The 12,006-nt window shown below is 45.9% G+C and overlaps 1 non-coding gene across 1 annotated transcript; it reads right to left on the minus strand.

Annotated features, from left to right (window-relative positions):
- Window positions 1-11,423: 11,423 nt before the first annotated feature.
- Window positions 11,424-11,495, minus strand: TRNAA-GGC (transfer RNA alanine (anticodon GGC)). The gene has a single exon. It is a non-coding gene; the product is annotated as a tRNA-Ala (tRNA).
- Window positions 11,496-12,006: the final 511 nt, after the last annotated feature.

Here is a 12,006-nt window from a genome sequence, read left to right on the forward strand (position 1 = left end):
ATTGTCTTCTTTGACTGGCCGCAGTTCCCAGGGTTTCTAGATCTGGGTTGGGAAATTCCTGGAGATTTGGGGGTGGAGCTGGGAAGAGGGATTTGGGAAGGGGAAAGAGCTCAGCAGCAGTGTGATGCTATAGATTCTACCCTCCAAAACTGCCATTTGCTTCAGGGGAATGGATTTGTGTGGTCTACCACTGAGCCATGACCCTCCTTTCAGGAGGTGTCTGGCATACCACTCTTGGAAACAGGATGTAGTACTAGAGAAACCCATTGCTGTGATCCAATCGGTGTCCTCTTATGTCCTTAGGTCTCTATCACCTTCAGTTCACCTAGATTGTAACTTCATGTACTCCAAGTATGGCAATCGCTCTGTAGACAGATAAGTGTAGGTCCTGTGGAATGACACAAGTGTTTCTCTGGGATGGCTTTGCTGAGAAAGTGGGGAATTAGCCATGCAGATTGTATTGTCCTTTCTCTATAGCATTCTGGCCCAACAGGAATCCCATTTGGATGAAGCTGGACTAAATCTTTGGCTCAAATAGATCCATTTGAGAAAGAGGGGTTCCATTTGGAATGCTAAACCCAACAGTAATAGTGAAACCAGAGCCCCCAAAGGCAGAAAAGACCAAGGGAGCTCATTCTGTTTGGTGATGGTCAAGTCTCAGTCAAGCTACAGCAATGCCATTGGGTTTTCAAGGCAAAAGATGTTCAGAGGTGGTTTGACATTGCCTGCCTCTGCGTAGCAGCCCTGGACTTCCTTGGTGGTCTCATATCCTACTAACCAGAGGTGACCATGATTGGCTTACAAGATTGGACAAGATTGGGCGATCCAGACCAGGACCCATTCTATTCACTGACTGTGACTGTGTGTGATGTGTCTGATCTGCCTTTTTATCTATGGGATCTTGCAGGGTTCCGAAGTACAATCTAGTCCTTGTGCTCCTTCCCAGCTCTTGGCACAGTAATGGTTCTTGTTAAAGTGCTCCCAACAAGACCCTGTGTGGACCTGGGCTAAGCGGAGGCTACAAGGGCCCTTCTGCTTCTACAGAAGGCCCTTCTAGGTCAGCAGTACTAGATGTTATTCCAAATAGTGTTGAAATAGGAGGGAAAGAAGTGTGTGGATTAATTAAGTGGGGAAAAAAGGGGAAGATCTTTTATTAATGTTGCCTCTGACACTAATGATCAGTTAGCCATCATTATCCTTACTAATGGAGCTGAAAAAGGACAAAATGGTTAAAAGGCTGCTTGGCAGCATAAGAAAGAAGACCAAACAAAAATCCCCTCTTGCACACTGAGGAATAAAAGACATTTAAAAGCATGGACAGATGGAGCTTAGAGGATTGCAGCTCACCATTAAACCAGTAGTCAAAATATGACTCCATGAACTACCAAGTAAAGATGTTGTGATCGCAGGGCAACTTAAAAGTAAAAACCAAGCAATTCCTACCCGCAACAGTCTCCAGAATAGGTCTTGGGAGATCATCTGAAGGCAATTAATGCAGCCATCTTACTGAAGTTGGGCAGTTTTGGGCTTGGTACAGGTCTAGAAATAGGGTTGCCTGGTCCCTCTTCATCACCAGCGGGGTGAGATTTTTGGGGTGGAGCCTCTATCTTACTACGTGACATCTGCCTTCAATGAGAAGATTATGTACTCATTATTGAGACAACTTTGACAAACTACTTTTGTACATTGTGTATATATGGTTTTTTGTAGGGTTGGTGTATTACTTGTCATATGTTGTCGTATATGTGGTAGCTTATAAAGTATTTTTGCACTTTGTTTAAATCAGCTTCGCTCCTGTACTAACCTCCAGGTGGTGGCTGGAGATCTCCTGCGATTACAACTGATCTCCAGGTGATAATCAGTTCCCCTGGAGAAAATGGCCACTTTGGCAACTGGACTCTATGGCATCAAAGTCCTTCCCCTCTCCAAATCCTGCCCTCCTCAGGCCCCACCCCAAAATCTCCAGGTATTTCCCAACCCGGAGCTGGCAACCTTATCTGGAGATTACTTGCAATTCTGGAAGAATTCCAGGCTCCACCTTGAGGTTTGGAACCCTGCTGTGTGAATGAGGCAACCCTGCCCACTACACTATGGACAGAAAACCTGAAGATTTAAGACCTACCAGGTGCCGGTGGTACACTTGTCCCTTCTGGCTAATAAGATCTGCCAGGGGCAGTGTATCTCAATAGATGGTGACCATTATTAACCTATCAATAGCTTAAAATAAAATAAAGATAAGATAAATTCTACTGAAATTTTTGTATTTCAAACATCTGAATTCAGATTCTGAAATTGTATGAAAGTCCAAGTTGGTGAATGAATGAATGAATGAATTTATTTTTACATCATTAGCCAGAACACCTGTCCGAGTTGGTGTAAAAATGAGTTCTTCTATTATGTCATTAAAGAGGAAAAAATATCATTAACAGTAGTCATTTAAGGAATTAGACCATTTGCATTAGAAATAATATTACATTGTTTTGGAATTCTGTTTATTGGGAGATTGATGAGAAGATTTCTTTTTTTTGATGATGTATTACATGACATTTTTTTTATGATCTGCTGTGATCCTAATCATGTGTTGTTGTTGTTTTCATAAGAAAGTATCACTCTGCTCAATGGAACTTACTCCCAAGTAAGTTTCTGTAGTAAGGTAAAGGTGCAAGCACCGGATCATTCCTGACCCATGGGGTGACGTCACATCCCAACGTTTCCTAGGCAGACTTTGTTTATGGGGTGGTTTGCCAGTGCCTTCCCCAGTCATCTTCCCTTTATCCCCAGCAAGCTGGGTACTCCTTTTACTGACCTCGGAAGGATGGAAGGCTGAGTCAACCTTGAGCTGGCGACCTGAAACTGACTTCCATCGGGATCGAACTCAGGTCGTGAGCAGAGCTTGGACTGCAGTACTGCAGCTTACCACTCTGTGCCATGGGGCTCTTGGTTTCTGTAGTAGTACAGCTTTAATCCTTCCATAGACTATGACGGACCTTTTGGCATTGTGAGTGCCACAGCCTTTTCTCAAGCTATGCTTGAATAAGTTTCCACTGTGATTAAAATGTAAAGTGCTCCGCAAACCCCTCCCCACATGCCGGCTGCTCTATAAATCCACCATTGATTGACTGATTCCATTCCACGTCTTTTACATCTCTCAGGCTCTAAATCCTGATGGCAGTGAAAGCAGCTGGGCAACAGAGTAGATTTTATAGAGCATTTTACGCTTTACGTCGGAGTTGCTAATATAAAAGTGCGCGAAAGTGGAAGCGGAGAGCTTGGAGACGTGACAAGAGCAGGCCCCCACGAAAGTGTGAGACAGACGAGGCAGGTGCCTTCGCACTTCCAGGAGGGCCGCGCTGGGAGCGAGTTGCATAGTGACAGTCTTCCCCGGGCTCAGATCGCAGCTGCCAGCCACACACTTCTTAAAAAAGATGGACTTCTCCTACCCAACCCCCACGTCTGCTGGACACTGGCCAAGCTCCTGTAAGCTACAGAAGAGCCCGTTTCCCCCCCCCCCCGGGACTGTTACTGGGAACCAGAATAGGCTGGCTGTTTTAATTCCCCCAGATGTGTAGGGTATTTATTTTCAGCAATATCCATTGCTAGGGTTGCCAGGTCCTTTTCCCCCACCGACGGGAGGTTTTTGGGGTGGAGCCTGAGGAGGGAGGGGTTTGGGGAGGGACTTCAATGCCATAGAGTCCAATGGCCAAAGCGGCCATTTTCTCCAGGTGAATTGATCTCTATTGGCTGGAGATAGTACCTGGAGGTTGACAACCCTATCCATTGTTGCTGGTTTCAAGACCACTAGAGAGTCCTAACGAATAGATCTCTTGGGCAACAGGGGTGGGCTGGTTATTTAACTGACAGGGATATTTCCCTGTTGGCCACTGACCTAGAGGGCCTCTGGTGACCAGGTATGCCCAGCCAAGACCCAGCAACTCTGCCAGAAACTCAGGGGCTACTTGGCTCAGATCATTGGCAGTAGTAACAGGTGTCAGCTCCTCCATAATTTCCTATACTGCAGTCAACTTGAAAGAGGAAGCTAAGGATGAGCTTGTGTCCATTGCTGGAATTGCTGGGCTGAGTGGCCCCCTACAGCTAGGATTGCCAACCTCCAGGTGGAGCCTGGAGATTTCCTGTAATTACAACCAAACTCCAGACTACAGAGATCAGTTCCCCTGGAGAAACGGCAGCTTTGGAGGGTGGACTCTATGACATTATTCCCTACTGAGGTCTCTGGCCTCCCCAGACTCTGCTCTCAAATCTCCAGGAATTTCCCAACCTGGAGATGGCAATCCTACCTGCAGCTCTGGCTTGTAGTGCCACAAGGGGCACTCAGCTTGGTTTGTTCCAGGGCCATTTGCCCTTCCCAGTCCACTCTTGCTAGGCACCAGATTGATACATAGGGTTGTCAACCTACAGGTAATATCTGGAGATCTCCTGCTATTACAACTGATCTCCAGCCGATAGAGGTCAGTTCACCTGGAGAAAATGGCCGCTTTGGCAATTGAACTCTATGGCATTGAAGATTCTCCCCTCCCCAAACTCCGCCCTCCTCAGGCTCCACCCCAAAAACCTCCCGCTGGTGGTAAAGAGGGACTTGGCAACCCTACTGATAGATCAAAAGCTGTCCATCCATGGCTGCAAGGGTCTTCAGCCAGACCACTAGCAATTGGGTTGGTCACACATTTGTGAGGTTTAAAATATGCAAAAGGAATTTGCAGCTGTTCTTTTATTTGTGATAGCATTCTTTTCCTATTTTGATATTGCCCAGGAGGGATACGGAGAAAGGATAAGGAAGCCCGGCTAGTGCCCGCAAAAGCTCTACTCACTGGAGGAGGAAGGGGGAGGTGTCGGTAAGGCTATGGGGAAAAGAACAGATGATAATGCAGACCAATCCTTTGGTTGTTCTCAGGTGCCCTGAACAAGAGAAACAGCAGTGAGTCAAAAGCAGACATCAGTTTTCTTTTGAAGGCCAGGGGGTACTCTATACGTGTCTAAGAAAAACACTACAGGTTATAGCCAGAATAGGCCTCACTCACCATGGGGGAACAGTATCCCTGTGTAGTTATTTCAAGTGTACATCTGTAACATCAGCAGGTAAATGAAACCTTCGTGTCAGAGGCACAGTGCCTCTGGGTACCAGATGCTGCTGTTGCTGCTTGCAGGCTTCCCAGAGGCTCCTGTTTAGTAATAGGGTGGTGGAGTACAGAGACCTTTGGCCTTAGCCTGCAGGGCTGCTCTCGGTTCTTCGATAACTGGGTTCCTGGTGAACACCAAGTTAGGAGAGCAGCAGTGCTACAAAGTTCTCTATTTATTCTTTGTGAAGGCTAACAAAAAATGTGATTTCATTTCCAGTTTAAATGATTAAACCATATATAGATGCTTCTGCAGCAGATTCATGATCTGAGCTCCCCTTACCGGCAGAACACTTTTTAATGGGGAATATATCGAAGCTATAAATTCCTGCCAAGAGGATTGCTATGCAATAGCATAATATATTTTCTATTCCGTCTTTTTTTTTTTTATTGTGCTCTGTCCTACGTTTCAGTGGATGAGTCTGTGGGGCAAGATTCTTTCTTGGAACAGACACCAGCCATGGAGTCTTGGGAATAGGGGTATGGAACCTGTTGACATAAGGAAGTGGCTGCTGTAATCTTTAAAAGACAACGTGCTCCTAAGGATTTAGTGGCAGTGAAGCTTTTGGCAGCAGTTAACTGAGCTGCCATCTCTTGTCATGAAATGTTTACGAACAGTCTAACTGTTCAGGTTGAATGCCTCAGCAGAATATAAAAGTGCTCACTCTCATACCTCTTACCTACCCCTCCCCCATTTACAAGCATAACATGATATGTGGACTTCTTTTTGGTCTCTAAGGCACTACTGGGCTTGGATCATCTCATGTACGTATCCATTGAGCAGTAAAGGTAAGCAAATAGGTTGGCTTGCTTGATCGCTTTGAATGAATGATCAGGGACCTGCCAAAAGAACACTACTGCTTCACTACGGACAGTTTCCTACAGAGGTGGGACAAGAGGGCAGTGCTTGACAGATGTGTAAATTTGAATTTGGAGAGAATGGCACTTAGAGAGCTGGGAACTGTGGTGACGACTGGCTAAAGTCAAAACCTTGGTGCCAGGGATGGGCATCTCCCACACATTCAGTTGGGAATTTGTCTCTCCAAACTTAGCTAATTTTAACATAATTTAATTTGAATAACATAATTTAACTAATTTTTAACATAACATAATTTTTTAACATAGCATAAGACCATAACAAGAGTACTGCTAGATCAGGGTTCCCGTGATCTATCTAGTTCTAGTACAGCATGCTGTCTTGAGAGCCAGCGTAATGTAGTGGTTAAGAGTGGCAGACTCTAATCTGGAGAACCAGATTCAATTCCTCACTCCTCCACATGAAGCCTGCTGGGTGACCTTGGGCCAGTCACAGTTCTTTCTGAACTCTCTCAGCCCACGCAGAGCCAGGCAATAGCAAACCACCTCCTAACGTCTTTTGCTTTGAAAACGCTATGGGTCACCATAAGTAGGGTTGCCAACCTCCAAGTACTAGCTGAAGATCTCCTGCTATTACAGCTGATCTCCAGCCGATAGAGAGCAGTTCATCTGGAGAAAATGGCTGCTTTGGCAATTAGACTCTATGGCATTGAAGTCCCACCACTCCCCAAACCCTACCCACCTAAGGCTCCGCCCCCAAAACCTCACCACACTGGTGACGAAGAGGGACCTGGCAACCCTAGCCATAAGTCAGCTGTGACTTGACAGCACGCGCACACACACACGCACACACACACACACACTATTTCTTACATAGTGGGCAGCTAGTGGCCCTGGAGGGCCAACAAACAGGACAGACAGGGATTCCCCATCCACCCCCATTGGAAAATAGCATTGTTTTATTATCTAAATTTTGAAAATGCCACCTGTAGTTTTGGGGCCCACCTCCAAGCGGAGGTGGGAGCGTTGGCGCTCTGAGCAAACTGGGAAGGGGCTGAGAGTCCATGTACCCAAGGTAGTCTCCGAGGCAGTAGTCATGCAGAACAAACCTTTTTATTAACAAGGATGCAGTTCACACATGGTCGCATGAGGAGTTACTTCACTCCCTGCCCTGGCTCCCTGGCTCCCTCCGCTGACCTGCATGAGTTCTGCTCACCCCAACTCCACCTCCCAGCTCCTGCACACAATCGCCTTTAAATCCCTCCCCTCTGTCCAGGATAATGAGGGAGTAGCATCCTACGGCCCCCAACTTGCCTCACTCGCAGGCCCAGGGACACACCCTCCTTGGCCAGTGCTGAGGCCGTGGGGAGGGGCCGTGGCTCAGTGATAAAGCATCTGCTTGGCATGCAGAAGGTCCCAGGGTTCAATCCCTGGCATCTCCAGTTAAAGGGACTAGGCAAGTAGGTGATGTGAAAGAACTTTGGCTGAGACCCTGGAGAGCCGCGGCCGGTCTGAGTAGACAGTACTGACTTTGATGGACCAAAGGTCTGATTCAGTAGAAGGCAGCTTCATGTGTTCATGTGAGGCCCCTCCCACCAATCAGCTGTACCCAATATTGTAGGTTTCAGGCCAAACTCACCCCATAGGCTTAACCCTTGAATTGATACCCGGCGGGTCCCATGACCTCAGCCCACCCAGGGGTTGGGCATCTGGGAAGCCCTTCTGCCACACCATAATTTTCCAACATGCCTCCAGAATTCTTGGCATCAAGAAGAGGGGAATACCCCCCATGCATGCTATTACTATAGCAACCATCATTGCAGCAACCAGATAAGGTGGCAGGAGTTTTTCTACAGCTTGGAAGCTGGAGAACTACCATTGTGGAAAACTGGAGCACAGGCATGAATTACCTGCATTGTGCAGGGCTTGGACCAAATGACCCTGGGGGGTCCTTTCCAACTCTGATTCTATGAATGCACCAAATTCATAACATGGATCAGAAGTGGTAAGTGTGCATAACATCATTGCCAAGCTCTCTAACACTGAACGGTTTAGCAATGATGCACCACTATGGGACTCCCTTCTCCTGGAGACTTGAGAAAAGCTTCAGCCTTTTGGAAGCTTCTTAATTCCATTGATGTCCAGGATTAAACCTTAAATGGGATTAAGCTTTATGCAATTATTTCATTTAACAGGATTTTATTGTGTGTTTAGATTATCCCATTTTTAGTTTTAAAGATGGAGTGGGTTAGAATGCACAAATTAGAACAAGCAAAGTGTGTGGAATTTTTGAAATCAACAGTCCAATTAATCATTATTTTGCATAATTTCTGGGTAGATATCAAAATCCAGCCTCCTCGGCTCTGCCCCAGTGTCAGTGGAAGGATACAGCTGAATGAACAAACCCTTTATCAAATGTAGTGGTTCCCAAGGTCTTGCCTTTTTTTGCCAACTGAGTTAGACTGTTTATTTCGACCATTTAGGACCAGGGGCTTGCTAAGTTCAGGAGACAGGAAGATATAAGGAAGGAGGTGAGAGAATCTATCTGTTGAAAACCCCGTGAAATCTCACCTTTCTTGCCCTGAGACATTTTCATATGCCTATATCAAGTAACATAAGCATCCCATAGAATCCTTACAAGTCAGATCCGGCATTAATTTTGAAAATGTGTAAAGAGCAGAGTTAAATATGATAGTACTGCTCTGTATAAAGGGAGACCATGGCTCAACGGTAGAACATCTGCTTTGTGTGCAGAAGGTCTCCAGTTCAATCCCCAGCATCTTCAGTTAAAAGGATCCGGTAAAAGGTTATGCAAAAGTCAACCTGAGTTGTAGGAGAGCCATTGTCAGTCTGAGTAGACAGTACTGACCTGGGTAGAGGAATGGACTGAGCCTTTATAAGGCAGCTTCATATCTTTATGTGCTTAATGTACTGGGACTGCCCCAAGTCCCATTATTAATGTATTTATTTGAAACATTATTCTGCCTTTCTCCACAAGCAGAGGTAAGGTAGTTTATACAATCCATTTAAAAACCAGACAAACTATAAACATTAAGCCCTAATAAATCTTCCCGTGACTGTTACAGATCACCAAAGTCAGCATCACTCTCACACAGACTTGAACCCACAAGGCAGGCATAGAAATATTCTAAATAAATAAATAAATGTGGGTCATATATTTATGGTTTTTAATATTTACATGAGATGGCTTTGGCTTTGTTGTTTTTCATGTGATGTGTTTTGAGCTGACTTTGGTCCATACACTTTGTAAACTGCCTCCAAGCTTATTGCAAAGGAGGGCTATAAACATTTTAATAAACAAAAACGAACTGACTCAGACCAAGTCTGGTCTTTCTGTCCATCTTCTCCTGGAACTTCCACCAGTAAGGTTGCCAACCTCCAGGTACTAGCTGGAGATCTCCTGCTATTACAACTGATCTCCAGCCGATAGAGATCAGTTCACCTGGAGAAAATGGCCGCTTTGACAATTGGACTCTATGGCATTGAAGCCCCTCCCCAAACCCCACCCTGCTCAGGCTCCCCCAAAAAACCTCCTGCCAGGGGCGAAGAGGGACCTGGCAACCCTATCTTCCAGTGACTTTCTTCCAAAAGTGATACTGAATGGAAACATTGGCAGGTCCTCCGAGGCCTCCTAGTGTATTATATGCATTTCCTCAGAGGCCGCTCCAGTGGGCAGGTTGTGGAGGAGGAAAGGAGGACAGGTTGTTCATCTCGGCCTGCCAACGCATCCTTCAGCAACCACTGGAAAAAAAAAATCAAAGAGCAATCAGAGAGGTGGAATTCCTCCAGCCCCAGCTGCCCAGGCGAGGAGGAAGGGGGATAGAGTGTCTGCCCGGGAAAGAAAAGCCCGAGCCCTTTGAGCTGGGGCCCTGACTTTTGGCAGGCGGTTTATCTCATTAGAAACAAATGAGCAGCTGCCTGTTGCCGTCTGAGGCAAAGGGGCTGCGATGCACGATTACATTTGAAAAACCCCCAAAGCCGTTTCCTGCCTCAGCAGATAAGTTTAGCCTTCAAGAGGAGATACGGTTTGCAGTTTGTACATTTAATAGACTTTTTTTTGGGGGGATGTGCGTGTGCGATAACAAATCTCATTGAAAAATTGATTCAGTGACCAAATCAAACCTCACTCATGCCTGCACGCCGCTGTTCTCTGGGGAGCTCAAATGCAGCAGAGGGAGGCAGAGAAACAAGTCTTCCTCCATGAAGAAGCAGCGTTATTATCTCTCCCCTTCTGCAGAATGACCCTCATTTCCATAACTAGAATGGGCAGAGTGAGATTTCTAACCTGCAAAGGCCCCGGCAATTCAGAATACTTCAAAATATTGTCGAAGGCTTTCACGGTCAGAGTTCATTGGTTCTTGTAGGTTATCCGGGCTGTGTAACCGTGGTCTTGGAATTTTCTTTCCTGACGTTTCGCCAGCAACTGTGGCAGGCATCTTCAGAGTAGTAACACGGTTACACAGCCCGGATAACCTACAAGAATCAGAATACTTCCTTCAGAAGCTCTGTTCATAGGGGCGAGATACTTTTTGGTGCCGGTACCACTTTTGTCAGTGGTACTTATGCAAAAGCTCCCATGTCACTGTATTTTTTAATGCAGATGGTTGTGTGAGTTCTTGCTAGCCTCAGGACCTCCTGTGTAAACCAGTTTCCCCATGCACTTCTATGGAAAGGGAAAGCTTCAAGTAGGGAAGTGATATCTGTCCCTCAGTTGTAACATCTTATAATTACAATTTACATTTTTTTTAACAGCAAGAGGGGGAAAATGAGCTTTTTGCTCCTAACTTCTTCCTTGAGCCGTGTTTGGGAAGCGGATATTTGGAATGGAGAGCAGAGACGTTTCACCCTCAAGAATTTATGGTAGAGAAGATTGTGGTAGGAGAGTGATGGACCAGGGGAAGAGAGCATAGACACACAGTCTGTTTTGCTTTCCGATCTCTCTTCCAGTGCAAGGCCTCCTAGTTGTCATACTGCTGTCCTATTTGCTCTTAACTGCTGCTTATTAATGCCAGGTCAGTAAAAGGAGAATCGACTATCAGCCAGGATATGATTCTGGATGAACACGCCAGTCTGGTGTGTATTAAAGAGATGTGGGTGGACAAGCTGGGCAGGATTAATCTACCTGTGCTCTGTCTACCAGGACTTTTACAATCCATCTACAACCAACAGAAAATTACGAACTCTAGTGGTGTACTACCTATTCCACTGCACAACATTATTTATTCCTGAGGTTATCTCAGAGCAGCTGTTGGAGGCCTCTCTATGTTCATTGTCCTGGAGAAGCTTGAACATGGATGTGAACACATGAACACATGAAGTTGCCTTATACTGAATTGGTCCATCAAAGTCATCATTGGTCCATCAAAGTCAATATTGTCTACTCAGACCCACAGCATCTCTCCAGGGTCTCAGGCAGAGGTCTTTCACATCACCTACTCGCCTGGTCCCTTTCACTGGAGCTGCCAGGGATTGAACCTGGGACCTTCTGCATGCCAAGCGGATGCTCTACCACTGAGCCACAGCCCCGCCCCAACTGTCTTTCAGTTGACATCTGGCCCAGCACATTTAACAGAACATACAATCCATTTGGTATTCTTATCTGGGCAGGGGGGTGGTAGCCTGTTATCATGGTCAGACATTACCTGGTACTACTTAGAGTTGCAGCTGCACATATTTCTTGTGGGATGAGGGGACCCATGAAGATGGTCCACCTTCAAAGGCTAATGGATCCAGATAGTTTTCTGATGGCTTTTGAATTTTCCAAGTGGTACAGTTGATGGTTCTGTCAAAGCTCTGGTTGGAATGGAGAAATGGCCCAGGCAGTTGACACTATCTCTGAATGAGATTGTGTCCTGTCTCCCATCTATCAAATTCTGTCCATTGTTTTAGGGACCTGGGTAGATGTAAAGCAAATACAGTGGCTATGGCAATGGTAGCAAACAATGTGTCAAATCTGATAGATCAAATGCTAGTGCTAGGGAGTCAGCCAAAGGAAAGTGGGCTTGTAAATGCATAGTGCCATTCACTGTCCTGACCA

The sequence above is a fragment of the Euleptes europaea genome, chromosome 14 (genome assembly GCF_029931775.1).
Source record: "Euleptes europaea isolate rEulEur1 chromosome 14, rEulEur1.hap1, whole genome shotgun sequence".
Lineage (NCBI taxonomy): Eukaryota > Metazoa > Chordata > Lepidosauria > Squamata > Sphaerodactylidae > Euleptes > Euleptes europaea.